The 21,035-nt window shown below is 51.7% G+C and overlaps 1 protein-coding gene across 2 annotated transcripts in view; it reads left to right on the top strand.

Moving 5' to 3' along the window:
* The first annotated feature begins 369 nt into the window (after positions 1-369).
* The window catches only part of ST3GAL2 (ST3 beta-galactoside alpha-2,3-sialyltransferase 2), a 51,381-nt gene continuing 30,715 nt past the window's right edge, over positions 370-21,035 (top strand). The window contains exon 1 of one of the 2 annotated variants that reach the window (XM_002711715.5): positions 370-589. The gene's annotated coding sequence lies outside the window, so the exon portion shown is untranslated. Of the gene's footprint in view, positions 590-4,226; positions 18,015-21,035 lie in introns of those variants that run through there. The other variant, XM_017342358.3, reaches the window with a different exon arrangement.

The following is a 21,035-nucleotide window of genomic DNA, read 5'->3' on the forward strand; positions in this document are numbered from 1 at the left end:
TCCAGGTACCAAGCTCGGGTACGAGGCACTGTACACCCCAAGTTCTGGGCTTCAGCCGCCCACAGCCCAGCCTTCAGGGAACGGCGACTGCCTGCACCCTCCCCCTCCCTCCCTGCGCCTGGACCCCCCCCTGTACCCCGGCCCAACTACAAAGCCCACAGTTCCCGGGGCGCGCGTGCTGCCTGATGGGAGTGGTAGTCCCATGTGCGCGGCGCCCCTGGCGGTCCGGGGCCAGCCGGACTCCATGTCCCAGCATGCCGAAGCGCGCGCGGGAGGGGTGGGAGGGGAGAGGCTGGGAGGATGTGAATGGGGAGGGGGCAGTCGCCCCCCTTCCCCCACCCTTCCTTCGAGCTGGGCAGGGGTGGGGGGAGGGGCTGGGCTGAGGCGGCGGCAGCAGCTCTCGGGGAGGGCTGGGCTGGGCTGGGCTGGGCCGGGCGAGGGCGGGACTGGCCCGCGGCTGGCGGACGAGAGAGCCGCGGAGCTAACGGGTCCGGACGCTGGCGGCGGCGGCGGCGGCGGCTTTCTACACGGGCGGAGGCGGCGGCAGGAGCGGCGAGCATGGCCCGCGCGGCGCCCGATGCTGACTGAGGTGCGCGGGCGGGATGAAGGCGGGCGGGATGCGAGACGCCCCGGGCCCCTAGCTGCCCCAGACCTCCTCTGCGCGGGCAGCTGGCTCGGCCCGGCGGCCCAGCCTGGTCCGGTCCGGTGCAGCCCGACAACTTCCCCCGGGTCGGGGCGCTGGACTCCTCCGTGTGGGCGGGGGTCCGCTTGCGTTGGCCTCAGTCCGGATCCCCGCCTTCTGCTCCTGCACAGCATGCCGCTCCAGCCTCCCTGGCGCTTCTGTTGCACTCCGTGCCGGCAGCCCCCAGCCCTTTGCCTTGAAGAGCTTCTGCTCCTGGTCCGACTTCCAGTCCGCTACCTAGTTAGTACCCCCAGCTCCGAGGGGTTCCGGCCTCTGCCCTACCTGGGGACCCCGGCCCGGCTCCTCTTGGCCAGAGGCTGGCTGCTCCATCAGCGCCTCTCTGCTCGTCCCCTTTCCCCACATGGCACTGCCCTCTTCACCCTCAGTGGCCCAGTTCTTTCTAATAAGACCTAATAGCTTGACCTCTTTCTCACTTTGAAGGCAACAGTGCAAGCCAGAAACTTGGTCAATGCGCCAGTCTTATGGAAGCTGGGCTGAGCCTGGTCTCTCCTGTTCCTTCCATGCCTTGCAATGGAAGAGTTGTTTGTTCCCTCCAGTCATTCCTCTGTGCCTGTACTAAACTTCCCAGCCCCTGCCGCAGCCCAGACTGTCTCCCCATTAGCTTCCTACCACTTCTATTTCTCCCTCTTCTCCCCGGGTTCCACTTTTGGCCCTCTCTGCCTGTAAAGGAAACACCCCCTTCCCATTGCTTGCTTGCTCATTCAAGTTAGCCTTTCGATTTCTGTCTCTGGCCAGCTGCATTCGTCTCCCATCTTGCTTTCCAGCGGCATGCAGGACTAGAGAACAGCTTCAGCTGGTGTTTTGGGGAGTGAGGATGGAGAGGTGCTGGTGGTGGAAATAGACCTGCAGCCCATTCACCCAGAGCTGCAGAGGGGGTTGAGGGTACTCCAGGATCGCAGGAAACAGCCATTCCCAGCCAGTAACTCACAGCCCAGCCTTGTCTTTGGGACAGATGTGGAGAAGCTGGTTGGCCATCCTTTCCTCTTAGGCCAGATGAGCTCTGCAGTCCCGTTGAAATGGAAGGCACTGGTGCCTGTCTTTAAGGAGATGGTGGCATAAGAGGAGTCTGGGAGAGCACACTCCTGTGCCTCATCTTGCTTCTACTGCTGACTTTGGAGGGGGTCGCCCTTTCAGAGAGGGATGCCTGCTGGGTGCTCTGAGCTCTGGGTGCTGGAAGCACATGTCTGTGGGTGGTGAGCTCAAGTTTAGTCGTGGTGCTCAGGATGTGATGGGAAGAGGGAACAAAGGCTCTGAGAGTTGGCACGGACTTGCTTGTATAATTCAGCTTTGTGTTTTGTCATCTTCTTTCAGTGGATTTTTTGTTTGTGGCTCCTTCTATCCCAATCTCCTGTTTCCCAGTGGGAAGGAGGGGAAGGAAGGCAGAGAAACCTATGAACTATCAGGGAGAGAGGGGATGCTCTGGGAGTTCAGTGGGGTCCCGGATGAGCAATCTTGATCTGAACCAGATGGTTCCCGGCTTCGGGACCCCCGCCCACTCCTCCTCTGTGACTGTAGCTACGATGCTTTTAGCCTTGTAACTTGAGATAGTAGAGAGGCCGGGGGGCCAAGTGTCTGTGCTAGTGTTTATGTCGGCATCTGCACACTGGAGTACAAGCCTGCTGGAGGCCTGTGGGAGTGACCCTGTCCTGGAGCGTATCCTTATGATGGGCTGTGGCATGCAGAGGGGCCCCAGGGAACTTTTGGAGCCAAAGTCTCAGATAGGGCCCACTTCAAAGCTCCTAAGGACCACTCAGTGTGACTGCATGGGAGCATTGGCCTCTCTGCTGCAAGCCAAGCCTCGAGATCTGAGGAGTAGGGCCTGGGGAGAGGGGTGGAAAACGGGTTCCCTTGTGTCATTCTGTACCACATTCTGCCTTGTCTGGTTAGTATCTGTTAGTATCTGCTTGATTTCCACCCTGTTAGATGTGGATAGTGTTCAAATGTGTGTTAGATGTGGATAGTGTTCAAATGTGTGTTCATTTCTGAAATACCACTGACTAGCTCAGAACTTGGCACATGGTTGGTGTTCAGTAAATGCTGGAGCTAAAGCAGAGGGTCTCACGGTTAAAAATTTCGGGCAGGGTTCTTCACACTTGACCAGGCATCAGAATCCCCTAGGGAGCTCATTAAGGCACAGATTGCTGGGCCCCATTCCCAGAATTTTCTGATTGATCAGTCTGAGTGGCGCCTGGAATTGGCATCCCTGTCCAGCTCCTTGAGGCTAACGCTTCGAGAAGTACTCGCTGAGCCTATTACAGTTGCTTGGGAAGTTAATGCAGGCAGATGTAAAGTCTTTTTTTTTTCTTCCCATTTTATTTGAAAGGTAGAGAGAAAAAGAGAGATGATCCATCCACTGGTTCACTCCCCAAGTGCCCACAATAGCCAGGTCTAGTCTAGGCCAGGCCAAAGCCAGGAGCTAGGAACTCAGTCTAGGTCTCCCACGTGAGTTGTAGAGACCCAAGCACTTAAACCATCATCTGCTTTCTTAGGGTGTGCATTAGCAGGAAGCTGAAGTTGGGAGCATAGCAAGGATTTGAACCTGGGCACTCGAAGGGGATATGGGTGTCCCAAGCACTGTCTTAACTGCTGTGCCAAACACCTGCCCCAGATGTTAAGTCTTACGAGAGGCCTCCTTCTGCCTTACTTCTTCCCAGTCAGTCTTATTCTGGTAACTGCATAGGTTTGGGCTTTGTTTTTTTCCCATGCTGATGCTGCTCAGGGTTGTTGTTATAATGAGAGGAAGACATGTTGGGAGGGCGGGAATGGGGGGAAGAAACACTAAATCCCTAAAAGCTGCACATATGAAAATTTGTATTCATTAAATAAAAACCTTCAAAAAAAAAAAAAAAAAAAAAGACATGTGGTACCTGGGCCAGCAGTCCTACTATAAGCACTGTGTTGTCATGGTTATTTGAAAGAAGACCGCATGACCAAACAGGACATTAAGAAGCCATGACTTTGGAAAAGGATGGCTGCATGCACAAAGTGAGGCAGATGCTGAGGAAGCCCTCCCGGGCCTGTGTCTCCCAGACTGAGTGGCTTGGGGTCACTGGGGGTGAAGTCCTGCCGTCCCTGTACACTAAACAGGAGCTCAAGGATCTGAGGTTTACACACGGAGGAGGAATCACTTACTGTGCTTTGCAAAGCATCTCCCATCTGTTGTTTTACAGGCCAATCACAGGTTTATGAGGCAGATAATATACCCAGGAAGGATTCCTAAGGAACAGAGAGGTTCGCTGTGAGTCTCACAGCAGCACCAGGACTTCCAATTCCAACCCTCCAGCCAAGCGTCTGCTAAACCAGTTGCTACTGATATCTTGAATAATGGCTGCCATTCATTGAGTGCCTTCTGCTAGCCAGGAATTGTGCCACTAGATGTTCTCATGTGTTAGCAAATTCACACAGTGACATTGAAAGATTGGCAGCATTGTCCCTGATTCAGAGATGAAAGATGAGATGTACTAAACTTACCAGGCTTGCCCAAAGTCAAGTTGGAGAATCTGTGATTCAAACTCAGGTCTTTTGTTCCTTTTTTTTTTTTTTTTTTTTAGATTTGCTTATTATTTAAAAGGCAGAATTACAGGGTGGTAGGAAGTTGGGGGGAGGTAGTGATTTTCCATCTGCTGGTTCACTCTCCTAATGGCCACAGTGGCCAGGGTTGGGCCAGGTTGAAGCCAGGAGCCAAGAGCTCCATACTGGTCTCCCATGTGGGTGGCAGGGACTTAAGTATTTGGGTTATCTGCTGCTGCTTTCCCAGGTGCACCAGTAGGGAGCTGGATCAAAAATAGAGCAGCCAGGACTTAAACTGTATGGAATGCCTGTGCTGCAGGAATGGCCTAACACACTGTGTCACAGGACTGGCTCCAAGGGAGTCCTAGTTTTTATGCCCCACCTTGGGGGAAGAAGAAAGCTCATTTCTATGGCTTGCCTTGAGGGGAAAAGGGGAAAAGGAGACAACAGAAAATCAGAGAGGAACTTCACTTCTGACGTTGCTTCTTCTTCTTCTTCTTCTTTTTTTTTTTAAATATTTATTTATTTGAAAGAGCTACACAGAGAGAGAAGGAGAGGCAGAGAGAGAGAGAGAGAGGTCTTCCATCTGCTGGTTCACTCCTCAATTGGCCTCAACGGCTGGAGCTGCACTGGGCCAAAGCCAGGAGCATCCTCTGGGTCTCCCATGTGGGTGCAGGGGTCCAAGGACTTGGGCCATCTTCTACTGCTTTTCCAGGCCACAGAAAAGAGCTGGATTGGAAGTGGAGCATCCAGGACCTGAACCGGCACCCATATGGGATGCTAGCACTGCAAGTGGCGGCTTTACCCACTATGCCACAGCGCCAGCCTCAGACATTACTTCTGAGATCTTCACTTTGGTGTATTGTTTTCCGAGCTCCAGTATAAGCAAAGCGTTGCTCAGATTTTGGCAGCAGAAGACGTCCTTGGAGGGGGCTGGTGTAGTGGTACAGTAGTTTAAGCAACAGCCTGCAGAGCTGGCATCCCATATGGGCACTGGTTTGAGTCCTGGCTGTTCCACTTCCAATCCATCTCCCTGCTAATAGGCCTGGGAAAGCAACAGAAGATGACCCAAGTACTTAAGCCCCTGTACCCACATGAGAGACCCGAATGAAGTTCCTGGCTCCTGGCTTCAGCCTGGCTAGTCCTGGCTTTTGTGGACATTTGGGGAGTGACCCAGCAGATGGAAGATCTTTCCCTCCCTCTTTCTTTCCGCCCCTGCCTCTCTATTACTTTGCCTTTCAAATAAAGGACTAAATCTTAAAAAAAAAAAAAAAAAAAAAAAAAAAAAAACCCTTCCCTGTGAAGCTGTGAGAACTACAGAATCAGATGGATGATATGGGACCCAGGTCCCTTCCTGGGTCTCAGAGTGGATGTGACAGGAGCAAAAGGCCAGTGCAGGTGTCACAGTTACCAGGCCCTGGCTGTATGCAGTAATTTTGTCACTACCACCTGGGATTTACATCCCAGGGAGGAAAAATGTCTGGTTGGCCCAATCTGGACCATGTTCCCTCCTTTGGAAAGAAAAGTGCTGGTGGCATGGTAGGCAGCCCGCTGAGCTGTGTTCAAAAGCGAAAGTGCTCAGAAAACAGAAAAAGCATGCTGGAAGAGGTCAGCCAGCAAGGTGCTAGACAAGGATTTGAGTTGGCAGGTGGTGGAAGGTGATGAGTACTTAGTGTGACAAGTTTCCAAACTGGGCAAGGCAGAGTAGTATGCAGCAGGGTGTGGCAGGGTCATAAGGGGACAAAGAGAGAAGGAAGGGAGGACACAGAAAACTAGGTAGGGTCCAGGTAGGATGTAATGAAGGCTGGAACTTGGCAGTAGAAATGGAAAAGAGGGGTGCTGGTTTGAGTCCCGGCTGCCTCTGACTTTCAAATAAATAAACAAATCTTAAAAAAGAAGAAGAAGAGGGGCAGTCAGGAGGAGGAAGAGTTTGCAGGAGAGGATGGCATTCCCTTGCTTTTGGAGGAGTTGAGTATAATCTCCACAGCACACCAGAACCCTGGTGAGCTCTTGACCCTGACCCTCAGCTGCCTGAGGAGGTGGAGCCGCAAGCCACGGAGTCCCTCTACATCCTGAGAGTAGCTGGGGCTTTGTGGACCGCCCAGTGCTTTTGCATCTCTCCCCTCCCTGCTTTGGCCCAGGATGGCCCTGCCCTTCCTTTCCCTTCTCTCAGTTTCTAAGCTCCAGCTTCTCTCCCTCCCCAGTGTTCCCCACATAAGCAAACCCAAAACAGCTAAAAGTCCTGGCTCAGCTCACTGGGGACCTGGGTTTTTTCTCCCTCTCTGCACAGAGTGCTTGTTAACAGTAAGTCCTGGCTAACTATTAAGTGGGCAGTGACGTTTTGCAAGGAGAGGGTCTGAACTTTGCCTGCTCTCTGGGGAAGACAGGCTTTTCCTCCAATTGTGCTGCACACACCAGGGACGCCTGCCTGTGTCCCTAACCAGCCATTTTCAAGTACTTATTGTTGCTTATTTATAAATCTTTGTTGTAATTGTAACATATTCTAAGTGAAACATATGTTGCCATTCTGATCTCTCTTGGGCTGCAGGGCACAGACTGGCCTGTGGGCCATCCCAGCTTTCTAGCTGTGAACCGGGGAAGTTTCCTCCTCCAGGAATGAGTGGGAGGAAGGGAACTTTCTCCCCAAAGCTTCTCAGAGCAGAGGTCATCTGCCTGGAATGAAGAGGACTGCTTGCCTCAATTCAGATAGATTTAATGTTACCCTCTCTTAGCACAGTAGATATTACCATGTTGCAATAAGGTGGACGAGGTTTATCTAGAGAAAAAAATTCTAATTTTTCTTTATTTTGATATGGATGCTAAAATTTTTTGGAGTTATCTTTTTTAATTTATTTGAAAGGCAGAGAGACAGACAAGACAGTCAGACAGACAAAAAGAGATCTTTAAATCCACTGATTCATGCCCCAAATGGCTACAACAGCTGGAACTAGGCCAGGTCAAACCTAGGAGCCTGGAGCTCAATTTTTCACTTGGGTGGCAGGGACCCAGGTACTTGAGCGATCACCTACTGCATCCAAGGGTGTGAAGTAGCAGGAAGCTGGATCAGAAACAGCTAGGACTCAAAACCCAGACACTCCGATATGGGATGAGGCCGTACCAAGTGATCGACCCAGCTGCTGTAGCAAAGGCCTGTCCCTAAATTTTTATGTGTACAACAATAATGTTAACACAAGACACGTAGTTATGGTAACAGGGTTTTGAGAAACATAATGGAGTCCTCCAGCCAACTCCTTCCTTCGGGGGTTGTGACCCTCTGCACATGAGGAAGCCCAGACATAGTGGTGACTTCTGCTGAGGGGAGCGGAGCCCGCAGGACCTGGTCTCCTGCCCTGGAGACATCCTTCACCTCACCTAGCTGTCCTTTCTTTTTCACCTCTGCTGGGTTATGGCCTTTGACATGATAGCAGCCTCTTCCCTTGTCTCTTCCTCCTCTTCCTGTCTAGGAACAGGTTGAGGGCACACCAAAGGACACAGAAGGCAGCCCCACGTCTGTGTGATTAGGGCTGGAGGACTTCAAAGAGGCCTTTCCTGCTTCTGAAAGAATGGCACTGGGCGGCTCCAGGGACCCTGAGTTGCTGGGCACGACCAGACCCAGGGGCAGGCCTTTCCCTGCTCTGCCTTTTCTCTCCTGAATCCTTCAGGTGGGAGGTCCTGGGCCTGCTGGCAGGCAGCAACCTCCTGGCCTCAGCCGGTCAGCAGCTTTCAGAGGAAGCAGATCAGCCACAGATGCAAATAGCTAATTGGTCTGGAGGGAACTGCTCTGGTGAGGAAAAATCAACAAGTTATTTATTTTTGTGCCTAAAGGGAATTTGGAAGGGATGTGGCTGGCAGTGAAGAGGGGAGGGTGAGAGGTGGATTGTGGGAAGAGACACAGTAAGGGAACTGCCAGGGTATGATGGAGGTCTTCCTGTTTTTGTCACCCTGGCCACTCTATTCCGTGTGACCTCCTCCACTCCGACTCCCTCCTGCCTTTGCAAGGTTCTCTTGAGTTTGAAAGGGACATTGGCAGAATGTTGAGCCTCCACTGCCCCATTAGTGGGATCCTTCCAACCCTCATTCCCATCCAAGTTCAGTTCAAGACAAAATGTTGGTCCTTTGTGGATGGTGAGTTGGAATCAGGGTGGCAAGAGGAAATGAAAGCTGCTATGGGCGTGTGTGGAGTCCTCGGACTGTGCAAGAAAACAGACAGCAAGCATAGGTCACTGGGTGGGAAAGGTCATGATGAGGGTGGGCGGGGAGAGTGCCCCTGAAAGCCTCTCACTGCCATTTCTGTCTCTCTTGGATTCCCAAGGGGACAGTGTGAGTTCTGGGTTTCAGTTGCCAGACCACAAGGGAGTTTCCGTGGGGGTGGGGTGGGGTGGGAGGGCTGTTTAGCCTCTGGCTGGTTCCTGGGGCTCTAACTTGGCCCAGGTATGGGCTAAGTGCATGGTACCCGAGGGCTGTAAATAGCTTGTGTCAAGGAGTTTCAACCTGAGGCCAAAGTGGTAACAGTTTAATGAGGGAATTTCCTTAGTGCCTGAAAAGCAATTTACAGTTGACACCAGACCAACAGTGGACAAGCTTGTAGAATGAATATGAGTTTTTGCTAAAAAAAATTTATTACTTAGTTATTTGAAGGGAAAAAACAGAGAGAGAGATATCTTCTGTCTGCTGATTGTTTCCCCAAATGGCTGCAATAGCTAGGGCTGGCCCAGGCTAAAGCCGGAAGTCTGGAACGCCATCTGGTTTCCCACATTAGGGGCAGAGGCCCAAGTTTTTGGGCCATTCTCTGCTTTCCCAGGCACATTAGCAGGAAGCTAGATCGAAAGTGGGGTAGCAAGGACTCCACCAGTGTTCCATGGCTCAGAGAGGAAATGCTGGCTTTGCAGGCAGCAGCTTAGCCTGCTGCACCACAGTGACGTTCCCGAGTTTTAATTTCTCAAGTGGCATTTCTGTCGCTTTCCAAAGAGAATGCGCAGCTGTCTGTCTGCTTCCCCCCCTTCAAGCCTAGGTAAAGATTTTGGAGGAACTCTGTCTCCTGCATCTGTACTGTCCTACTAATTCCTGCCCCTCCTGAATCTTATCAGCTTGCTTTGCCATTCATCCTTCTAGCAGGGAGAGAACCTGTAGGCTCTCTGTTGGCAGCTCTGGAGGTCCAGGTGGGCTGTTTAAGAGCCCAAGAGCCTCAGGGCATGGCTGTTTGGCCCTTCCAAAGGGGAAACAGCTGGTTGCTCAGGGCTAAGGGGTCTGATGGTTTTTATTGTCCAGGCTCAGTGTGGTGGGGCTCAGTGCTGTGTGTCTCAGGGCAAGCTGCTGCTCCTCTCTGGGCCTCCTCAGAGTCCTCATCTGTGAATAAAGAATTTGAAGGTCTGTTCAGGGATTTGCTCTCAAACCCTCTGTTTGACAGAGACGTGCCACATAGTGTTGGGGGTCCAGGATGCCAGCATGGGGTCCAGAGCTGGAAATTGCTTTGACCCTTCTTAACTTACTTGACTGAAACAGCAGCCAGCCTGCTCCATCATCTCCTTGGAGAGCCTAGGCTCTTGGCAACCCAGGAAACTTAACCCCCATTTTCAGTGGTTCTTCATCTCCACCTCCCACCTTTAAATCTGGCTATGTCCTGAGTGCAGGCAGAAAAACCTGTCTGGTCTCTCATTCCTCTCATCTTAACCCTGGTCACTGATTAAGCCCTGGGGGGACTATTAATAAGGTCCCTCTGTGTTTCTGTTCCAAATTCCCCCTACTTCTCCGCACCCTGCCCTCTGCTCTAGCCAAATTTTATCCAAAGCCAGGGTGGAAGGTGGAGTCACAGGCTGGACACACAGTCACAGCGATGTCACATGACAAACATTTGCTAGGGGTGGAGAACCTGTCTGGGGGCCGGCTTGGTGGCACCTCCCAGTCAATTAGAAGGCTGCTTATAAAACCTGAACTGGGAAGGCAGGAGTTGTTTGGGGACCTCAAGGAGACCAGTTTGAATACAGCAAAGGGTTTCTTGAGTCTTGTCCAAGGAGGAGGGCAGGATAGAGGGGTCTGGCCAAGGGACAGGGCCCCAGGCCCTACCCTGGCGGGGAGGAAGGCCCAGCTTTCCAGCAGCCTCCGCTGGACTGGGCTGGTCACAGGATTGTGCTTGCAGGAAGTGTGGGCGGCTTGTTAATGACTGTTTGTTCTCACAGGCCTCAAGGCTGCCAGGGGTCAGCCTGATAACAGTGCAGAGATAGGCTCCTGGAGTTTGTACTCCCGACAGCTGTCTTCTCCAGGCGGCCCCACAGGCTCTGACAGTCTCCTGTGCTGCTCTTGCTATCATTTCTCCCTCCTCAAATGCACAGCCCTTGGCTCCAGCCCAGCTGGGTTTCCCTGGCCTGGCCAGGCCACCAGCTTCCTTTCCCATCTGGGGTCAGATGAGGCCTGTGCTGAGATGCAGTGTTGGCAAGGCCAGGCTGATTCTGAGCCTGACCCAGGAGTTTGAAGCCACCCCAGGAGTGGGACAAGGGCTCTGGCTGAGTGGCAGCTCCCAGACTTTTCCTGTTAGCCAGCTCCTCAGCCAGTCAGACTTGTCAGTCTGTCAGCCAGCCACCCTTGGCCCCCCAGCACTAGAAGATGTGCCTGTTTTGCTGGGGGAGTTGGAAAGGGAGGTCGGAAGAAATTTGCATTTGTGAAGATCAGTTGTGCTTTCCTGTGGAGAAGGAATTGAAGGGGTCTCTTTAGTAGATCTGTGGCAGTAGTAGTTAGTAGTTAGGAGGCTACTGTAGGCCACAATGGTTCCTTGGATAGAACTGATAGTTGTAGACATGGAGAGAAATAGAAGGATTTGAGAGGGATTTTAGGTATAAGAACCAGCTAGGCTAATAGTAGATGGGCTGTGGGAGGTTGCCAAGGAGAATCAAGAATGACTTTAGGTTTTGGGCTTTGATGGATGGTGGTCGTTTTCCCAGAAACTGGGAATATAGAAAGAGGAGTTTGGGGGCACAGGTTATGCATGAGTTTGGTTCAAGGCCGGTTGAGTCTGAGGTGTTTTGGCGTCCCTCTAAGGTCCCTCATGTAAGGGAGACTATCCAGAAGTTTGTGGGATTATTGTGTTGTAGGCAGGCATAGAGGATAGAATTAATTAGGTTTGTGAGCTGGAAGACTACCTCTTCACCACGCCCCTGTGTGACCTCATGCCCCTACCTGGCCATACCTGTGTGCCCACCGACCAATCAGGCTAATTAACCATTCCCCTTTGGAAGTGGATTAAAGGCCTGGGACACTGTGGGCCCAGCCCTTTCTGGCCCTTTTGCGTGCTCCATGCTTCATGGCCTACATGCTCCTTCACGTGGCTGGCTCCTGGTACTCGGTATAAATCCAGATTTCCTCTCTCTTTTAGATAGGTCCCTCACTCTCCTATGCATTTCTCCCACTGAATAAAACCTAAAAAACTTACCACACTGCCTCGTTCATTTATGCCAGTATTCAGAATTCTTCTCTGAATATTAAGCAAGAACCTACAAAGGCTTATTAATATTGAGAATTTATTAATAAGCACGTGATAATATAAATGGCACCCCATATTCTGATACCAATTGGGTCTGGTGTCCCAGCAGGTATCCAGCATGATTTGAAAAAGCCAGAAATGACTCTTACAGTTTGAGAAATAGTTTCGGAAAGTCTTCCCCCTAAAACCCATTGCAAGAAGAGGAGTGGAACCTGGTAGGGTCCAGACTTCCACGTATGCACATTCCATGTCCAGGATGCTGTTCTTTTCCCTGACCCCTGGTTCAGAGCATGGCTGGACAGCAAAAGGCATAGCCCGCTCCCATGCTGAGTTTCCGCAGTGCCTGGGGAACTCTGGCAGTGGGCAGTGCTGACCCCAAGCCACCCTCACCGTCTGCATGACTGGGCAGTGCCCCTAGCTGGAAAAGTACTTGGGTTCTGGCCAGAACTGAGCCACTGCCAGGAATCCCAGAATGTCAGTGCACAGGCCACTTCTGTTCTTGTGGACCTCTGAGCTGGGTTGACATGTCAAGATTGGGGTTTTATTTTTTTAATTTTTAAAAAGATTTACTTATTTATTTAAAAGGCAGAGTTACAGAGAAAGAAGGAAGGAGAGGCAAAGAGAGAGATCTTCCATCCACTGGTTCACTCCACAAATGGTTGCAATGGCCGGAGCTGGCCCAGTCTGAAGCCAGGAGCCAGGAGTTTCCTCTGGGTCTCCCACATGGATGCAGGAGCCCAAGTACTTGGGCCATCTCCCTCTGCTTTCCCAGGTGCATTAGCAGGTAGCTGAATTGGAAGTAGAGCAGCCAGGACTTGAAACAGTGTCCATATAGGGTGCCTTACCCACTATGCAACAGCACCAGCCCTAGGATGGGGGTTTTAAATGTAAGTCCTGCATAGCTCTTTTGTATCAGATGGCAAGTGATGTGGTAAGGGGTTTTTTAAAGTTCTTTTGAATGAAATGGAAGATGGTTATACATGTGTATGAGGTTGTATCAATGGGACTTCTTCGGTTATAAATGTTAAAACTGGCATTCAGGGAAGATGGTGCCACTTTTGTTTCCCATCTGATAGGAGGCACCTGTCTGCAGTACAAGCCACTGTCCTCACAGCTTCTCTTCTCAGGATTCTCACACAAAAAAACCCTGGGTTCATTCTGAATTGGTACCCATGTCCTGCCCTTGCCCAAGCTCTGTGGCTGTGAACTTTTGATCCTGATTGGCTAGGCCAGGGTTATGTAGCACAGAGAAGGAAATTTGGGGGAGAAGTGGTTGTCCAAAGGAAGAATGGATTGTCATCCACTACAAGGTATCAAGGCAGTGCCACACATGTATTTGGACCCATGGAGACCTTGTGGTGGTTCAGCAGCCTTATTTATATGTCAGAAACACCAAGACAACCACCGTGTGCTCATTTTACCTGTGAAAAACTGAATGCTAGGGGGCCAGCATTGTGGCACAGCAGGTGAAGCTGCCATTTGCAGTGCCAGCAACCCATATCAGAGCACTGACTATCCTGGCTGCTCTGCTTCCAATCCGGCTTCTTGCTGATGCACCTGGGAAAGCAGCAGATTGTGGCCCAAGAACTTGGGTCTCTGACTCTCATGTGGGAAACTAGGATGGAGTTCCTGGCTCAGACCTATCTGTTGTGGTCATTTGGGGAGTGAACCAGTAGATAGCAGATATTTCTCTCTCTATCTGTGTGTGTGTGTGTGTGTGTGTGTGTGTGTGTGTGTTTCTCCTCACTGACATACTATCTTTCAAATAAATAATAAATCAATGTTAAAAAACAATGGTAGAATGTAAACCAGAAGTTAGAATCATTGAGTCATTTCATTTACAGATCAGGAAGTTGAGAAGCATGGCCAAGATCCCCAAACCAGTATATGGATTGAGGCAAGAGCCCAAGTGGGAAGCCAGCACTGTGGCATAGAAGGTGACCCTTCACCTACAGTTCCAGCATCCCATATGGGTACTGGTTCAGGTCCCGGCTGCTCCATTTCTGATCCAGCTCCCTGCTAATGCTCCTGGGAAAGCAACAGAGGAAGGCCCATGTGATTGGGCCCCTGCACCTGTGTGGGAGACCTGGAGGAAGCTCCTGGTTCTTGGTTTTGGCTGGTCCAGCCCTGGCCATTGTGGCTATTTGGGTAGTGAACCAGTAGATGGAAGATTTCTCTCTCTGTCTGCCTCTCCCCTTCTCTCTCTGTATATCTGCCTTTTAAATAAATAAATAAATCTTAAAAAGAAAAAAAAAAAAAAGAACTCAGGTGGTCTGACTTGGCTGGGGACTCTTGCAATTTTTCAGAAAGAAGCTCCTTGCTACCCATCCGGAAGGAATTGTTCTTTACCTGGATTGTGCGATAAAGAGCTGACACAGGCAGTTTATGGCAAGTGTTTCTTTTATGGCCCAAGGCAATCTGTGTGGCAACTGCTGTTATGAAAGGGTCTGTCTGAGGTGGGAAAGACACTCACCAGGCACAAGTCAATAAAGGAGGCATTGACCCAGCTGTCTGGATTTTTCCTTGGGACTGTCTCCATCCACTGTCATCCATCATTTGGATTTTTTATTCTTTAAGTTTTTTCATCTATTTGATAGGCAGAGTGATGCAGAGACAGAGATCCTGTCCACTGGCTTGATTTTCCAACTGCCTGTGATAGCCTGGGCTGGGCCAGGCTGATGCCAGGAGCCAGGAATGCCAACAAGGTTTCCACATGGGTGATGGGAACCCAAGTACTTGAACCATCATTGCATTAGCATGCAACTAGATTGGAGTTGGAGGAACTGAGACTTGAACTGTTACTCTATTAAGGGATGCAGCTGTTCCAAGTGGTGGCTGTGCTTTCTGGATTGTATAGGGGGTTTCCTAATGGGAAAGTTGTGCCCCCGTGTCTTCTTCTTTGAAAGAAAATGCCTAGAGCAGTGGTGCCATGTTCAGGTACAGAAAAGTGAAAAAATAACTCTCTTTTGGCCTCATTGCTTATCATCTCCCTTTGTGAAGGTACAGATATTTGACCCACTTGGCATACCCAGGAATGGCGTGTTGTAGTGATAGGTTAGCAGTGTGTTCTGGGTTTTGAGCCTCTGACTTAGCAAGAACCCTCAAGTTCATTCTTGTCCAGGCTTCTTTTCTTGAGTGAGTCACTTTGCTGGGCTGCTGGTCCAGAAAGAGGAGGCTGTCCCGTGAAGGGCTGGGCTGTTTGAGAGTGTGGTGTTGGCAGCAAACAAAGTACTGGAGGTTTGGCAGCTCTGGGGCACTTCCACCTGGAGACAGGAGAACTGGGTTCTCAGGAAGTGAGGTGGGCCCCATCTGACCCTCTCTCTCATGCATCTTTCCTCTTGCTCCTCAGCTGACAGCCACTTCTCTCTTGAGCTGTCTGCCAGCCCACACTGATCAGAGTGCCCTGCCTGCCTCTCCTCTCAGCACCCAGAGGCCCCTAGTCTCTGCCTGTTTCTGCTTGAAGCTGGCTTTTTTTTTAAGATTTATTTTAGGGCCGGTGCTGTGGCTCACTAGGCTAATCCTCTGCCTTGCGGCGCCGGCACGCCGGGTTCTAGTCCCGGTCGGGGCGCCGGATTCTGTCCCGGTTGCCCCTCTTCCAGGCCAGCTCTCTGCTGTGGCCCGGGAGTGCAGTGGAGGATGGCCCAAGTGCTTGGGTCCTGTACTCCATGGGAGACCAGGATAAGTACCTGGCTCCTGCCATTGGATCAGCGTGGTGCGCTGGCTGCGGCAGCCATTAGAGGGTGAACCAACGGCAAAGGAAGACCTTTCTCTCTGTCTCTCTCTCTCTCACTGTCCACTCTGCCTGTCAAAAAAAAAAAAAAAAAGATTTATTTTATGTATTTGAAAGGCAGACTGAAAGAGAGAGAAGGAGAGACAGAAAATCTTCCATCTGTTGGTTCACCCTCAAATGGCCACAGTGGTCAGGGCTGGGCCAGGCCAAAGCCAGGAGCCAGGAACTCCTTCCAGGTCTGCCACATAGATGACAGGGGTTCAAGTACTTGGGCCATTTTCCACTGCGTTCCCAGATGCATTAGCAGGGATCTGGGTTTCAAACCAGTGCTCCATTATGGGATATGGCAGCTTAACCCACCGTGCCACAATGCAAGCCCCTTGGGGCTGATTCTAAAGTCTCCCAGGCTGGGGCCATACTCCCTGTTTCCTTAGGCTTGGCCATAGTGTCTCTTTTTGTCCCTGCCTCCTTCTTCTCTGTGAGCCCAACTCTTAGTGATAATCCTTGGGTATGTAGCACTTCACAGCCTGAAATCACTTATTTAATCTTTACAGGAACTGGGAACTGTGTGAGGTTCATAGGACAGGCATCATCATGTGCACTTCATGGAGAGAGGACCTGAGTCACAGAGAAGTATGGTTTGCCCAAAGGTGCATTCTTGGCAATAGCATAGCCAGTCTGGCATTGAGGCCCTCTGGCATTAGTCATTAGTTCACGGTGAAAGGTCAACTTATGGGCATGCATCAGGGTAAGGATGCCCCAGCCTCACCAGGAAAGGCAAAGGACATAAAAGCAGGCTGTTGGCTCCATGTGCTCCCAGACCAGCGTCACCCCTGCACAGTCGCAGGCCCTGACAGCACCATCGGTGTTGGCAGAACTTGTGTAGCCCAAGATACACGATAAAGTCTAACAACAAAGCCCACTCCCTGGAGGCCGTTGTAACGGACCGAGGGCCGTGGATCCCTCTCCTTCACGTTCCCCAAAGGTGCAGTAGTTCATCTTATGCTGGATCATCTAGGAACAGAGCTTCTAACATGGGCCAGATGTCTGAGGATGTGTCACTGCTTGAGGGTGCATGGGTTCACTGGAAAGGACCCCCGACCTCCCCTAACCCAGCTGCTCTCATTGTGGAGGGATAGAGGCAGTGCAAGGGGAAGATCCTCTTTGGCTTCTCCGTAGCAGCTGATTTTGCCACTTGCCAGAGGTGCTAAAGTGATTACCTAGCAACCAGGGCCCAGCCGGAGTAGGTCACAGCGTGTTAGCAGCTCCTCCATGAAGAGGATGACTGCTCAGCCAGAGCCAGAGAAAAATGAGGGCAAGTGGGTGCTGGGGAGGTCAGGCCAGGGCTGCTTCCCAAAGCCACCTGTGGAGCTGGCACTGGAAGGGACCAGCCAGCACCAGGCTGGCCACAGTCTCTTGACTGCTCTTCTAACTGGAACTCTGTGAGAGAGGAGATGTCCAGAAGACACAGCAACTGAGCAGGGCCTGACTCTGGCCTCTCCTCCGTCCTTTTACTCCACTGGTCTCTACCTTCACACCTGGAGAGTGGGGCAGGGCGTGGCATCCGTCTTTTGGTCAGAGCATGGACTTTGACACCTTCTCCAGGTTGCTACAGGTTAACCTTTCCAAACGACCTTACTAAACATAAAGGGAGAACAAAAGAAAGCTAAAGCTACGGTATATGAAGAGTGAATACAGCCTGGCTCCTAAAGTACAGATTACTGGTTTCTTCCCAGGGCTTTGGGACCATGTCCTGCTCTACCACTCCCTGGTGACATATGCCTCTAGGGCCAGCGTTCCTCCACATGCCTTGTTGCCAGACTCTCCGGCCCCTAGCACTGGCCTGTCCTCCTGTCTCCACACTCTCTAGGACCTACACCATTGCCACCCAGCTTCCTCTCTCCCATGGCCCATTTGCTGTGGGAGGCAAGAAGGGGATGCTGCAGTCCCTGGATTCCCCAGGGGGTTAGTACCTACATAACTAGACCTGCTAGGAGTGCAGTTAGAATTCTGAGTGAGCTTTGTAATAGGACTGCTTCTTGACAAGGAGCTCAGGCCCAGCGTAGCTCCTAAGCTGCTGCACAAAAGGCTGGTGGTTCTCCAGCGTCTGATCTTGGCAGGAACTGTAGAAGTCTTCCCCACCGGTTCTTTCCTCCCACTGGGTCCCAAGAATAGAAACTGATAAGAAGTTGGCCTGGCTGATGGAGGTTTTTTGGGTGTGTTGGGTGGAAAGATTGTTCTGTGTTTGGGGAAAAAAAAAAAAAAAAAAAAAAAAACACTTTGAAGTCATGTGGTCTTGGTGAAGGAAGTAGATAAGAACCTGGCCACAAAGCTGAATCTCCCGGCTTGCAGCACCAGCTCTGCTTTCTGGGTGGGGCCTGGAAACACACTTGTCTCCAAATGGCAGAGTGCTGCCCACTGGCACCCACAGAACCCCGCTTCATGCCGTATGTTCAGGTGAAGCCACCAGAAGTCCAGAGACTCACCGCCTCAGAGAAACGTGGGTGCAGGACAGATTCAAAGAGGGAGATTCCGTCATCGATTTCAGCCTGCTGACCCCACCCTGCTGCCCTGTAGGGAATTTTGCACAGCACAAGGTAGGCCTCCACCCCGCAGCCTCGACTGTCACCTTTACTTTATTGCCTGGTCTCTCTGGCTGGGGCAGATATTCCACCTGGAGAGAGGGTCGAAGGTTATTCAAGAAACCGCTTATTCCCTCTCCCCCGTCATCTGGAAAGGGCACAGTGAGAGTCTCTTCTAAAACCTCTCAAACCCAGGCTAATGAGTACATGTGTGGGGGAAAGCCAGGGACTGGAACAGGTTGTGGGCAGGATCAAATTGTCCTAGATCCTGAGAAGAGCCAGGAGGGACTTTGATGGAGGAGAGTGGCCCTTCCCCCCAGGCACACAGCTGTGCTCACTTCCTTCCTAAAGCCCCGATCGGTGCATTAGCTTGTCTTGGCTTTGGGATAGGCCATGGGAGCAGGTCACCAGCTCCACCTCATTAAAGAGTTGGGACCGGGGACCAGTTTGTGGCACAGTGGGTAAAAAGCTACCGCCTGCAATCCCATATGGGTGCTGGTTTGTGTCCTGGCTACTTCACTTCTGATCCAGCAACTTGATAATGCGACTGAGAAAGCAGTGGAAGATGGCCCAAGTGCTTGGGCCCCTGTACTCACATGGGAGACCCAGATGAAGCTGCTAGCTTTGGCCTAGACCAACCCTGGCCATTTGTGGAATAAACAGATGGATAGAAGATCTCTTTCTCTCTCTCTCCCTACCCCCGACCCCTCTCTCTTCCCCGCTCTCCTCTCTTCCCCTCCCTCTCCCTCTGAGTCTGCCTTTCAAATAAATTAAATAAATCTTTAAAGAAACAAACAAACAAAAAACCAGTTGGTACCTGGAGTGCTAGTCTTAGAGGCCAGCTGCCCTTTGACATACCCTGGGGAGGGCAGCCCTCCTGGGGGAAGGTTGCGGATGCCAAGGAGCCCTGGGTGGTAGAGAGACTCAGAACAGGAACCTCATTACTCTGCCCCTCAGCAAGACAGGAAGCTGGCCTAATTGTCAGGGAGGGCCCTCAAAGCCGCAGACAGAGGGCTTGCTCCGGGGTTGGTGATACAGCCCCCGATGGAGGGGCTAAGGCTCTGCCCTTGCTGGCCGCCACTCCTTGGTGGGAATCAATAGATAATTGTTGAATGCACACGCCCTCGGCTTTTCTCTTGCAATTCGAGGCATACTCAGGCAAGCACAGGAGAGGAGGGCCCTGACAGCTTCTCGGTGGCCCTTCGGTAAACATCCGTGATGTGACTGAGATCAGAATTATAAGCGGAGATGAATCATAAGCCAAACCACCTGGTGCTCTGAACCCTGTCTTTAAAGGAAACTAGAGCAGACTCCCAGTGCCCCAGTGCAGTTGACCTTGGAGGCAGTCGGAGGGTGGAAGTGGGAAACGAAGGTCCAAACCCCCAAGGGTCCAGGCTCTTCTCTGGCTTTTCCTTGGCTGCCCTTTGTTTACCCCACACCCTGCTTCCTCCAAAAGTCTGCAAAGCCACCTACGTGTCTCTTCCTACCTCCTGCCTTTCTTTTTTTCTTTATTTTTTTTTTTCTTTTTGACAGGCAGAGTTAGACAGTGAGAGACAGAGAGAAAGGTCTTCCTTCCGTTGGTTCACCCCCCAAATGACCGCTACGGCTGGCGCTGCGCCAATCCAAAGCCAGGAGTCAGCTGCTTCCTCCTGGTCTCCCATGCGGGTGCAGGGCCCAAGGACCTGGGCCATCCTCCACTGCACTCCTGGGCCACAGCAGAGAGCTGGCCTTTAAGAGGAGCAACCAGGACAGAATCCAGCGCCCCAACTGGGACTAGAACCTGGGGTGCTGGTGCTGCAGGCGGAGGATTAGCCAAGTGAGCCGCGGCGCCAGCCCTCTCCTGCCTTTCTTAATGTCTAGGGCTTTCAGCCCTAGAGAGACACCCCTCATTAACTTTGTCTTCTCGAGAATCTCGCCGCGGTGGACGCCTGTGGGCTGGACCACAGGGGCTGTTTAGGAGCTGCTCACGTTAGGCTTCTCTTCTGCGTGGTCTCATGAAGTGGAGGCTGGGGAAGAGGTGACAGGGCTAGGATCTGTGTGCTCTGTCAGAGGATGGGCATGGCGCTCTTCTGTGCTCAGCCTGAGGGCAAAGGTCAGCTGAGGCAGAGCTGGCCCTGAGGCCTCAGCCTTCTCCAATGCCAGGGAGGTGGAGTGAGGGAGCAGTGCCTATAGTTGGCCTGGAAGGAAGCTCTAGGGCCCAAGGAAGGCTAGGGTGCCTGGGTGCCTGTCCAGGGCTGGGGTCCAGGAGTGGTTGCCCAAGTTGAGGCTGGGGCCAGCAGAACTGTGGCCCTCAGTCTGCCCAGATAGCCACTGAGCTAGGAGCTTTATGCCTCCAACCCTCCTAGAACCCCTCTGAGATGGGTGGCATTCCCGTTTTATAGGTAAGGACACCCCGGAAAAAGGTCAAATAGTCAAAATAGTAGCCGACAGGGGCAAAGCCAGACTCTGAGTCCAAGTTTTTCTAGGCGCTTTTTTCATTTTGAGAGGCTTAGAGCTGAGGTGAACAGACCTGACGACCTGGAAAGCCCTAGCCCGGGCAAACTGCAGCCAGAGGCCTGCGCTTCTTACAGGAGTGACAGAAAGCTCCGTCTGAGCTGTGGCTGTGACGGCCTAGAGAGCAGGGCACTTGCATCATTGCTGCAGTCCAGGCAGCTGCCTGAGCTACACACACGCACGCACACACACACACGCACACACACCCTCCCCATGGCTCAGATTTGCTAAATCTGGCTTACCCTGATGCCTCGGGTTTGGTGGTGGTCCAGGAGAAGCTGGAGAAAGCTCTCATTTCCAGACTGTCAGCACCAGGAGGTGGGGCAGAATGTCATTTGCAGTCCCTCTACAAACTTATATAATTGATAAAAACAGTTTCAAAGAATTTCTTCATAGCAATTATTTCTTCTGGGGTTACGTATGGAGAAGAGACTCATTTGGGAAAACATGTATTGATGCCCACTGTTAAGAGGCAGGAATCCAAAGCATGGTCTCTGTGCCCTTAGAATTTATATTTTAAGTGAGGGAAATAGATACAAAAGA

Source organism: Oryctolagus cuniculus, chromosome 18 (genome assembly GCF_964237555.1).
Source record: "Oryctolagus cuniculus chromosome 18, mOryCun1.1, whole genome shotgun sequence".
Classification (NCBI taxonomy): Eukaryota; Metazoa; Chordata; class Mammalia; order Lagomorpha; family Leporidae; genus Oryctolagus; species Oryctolagus cuniculus.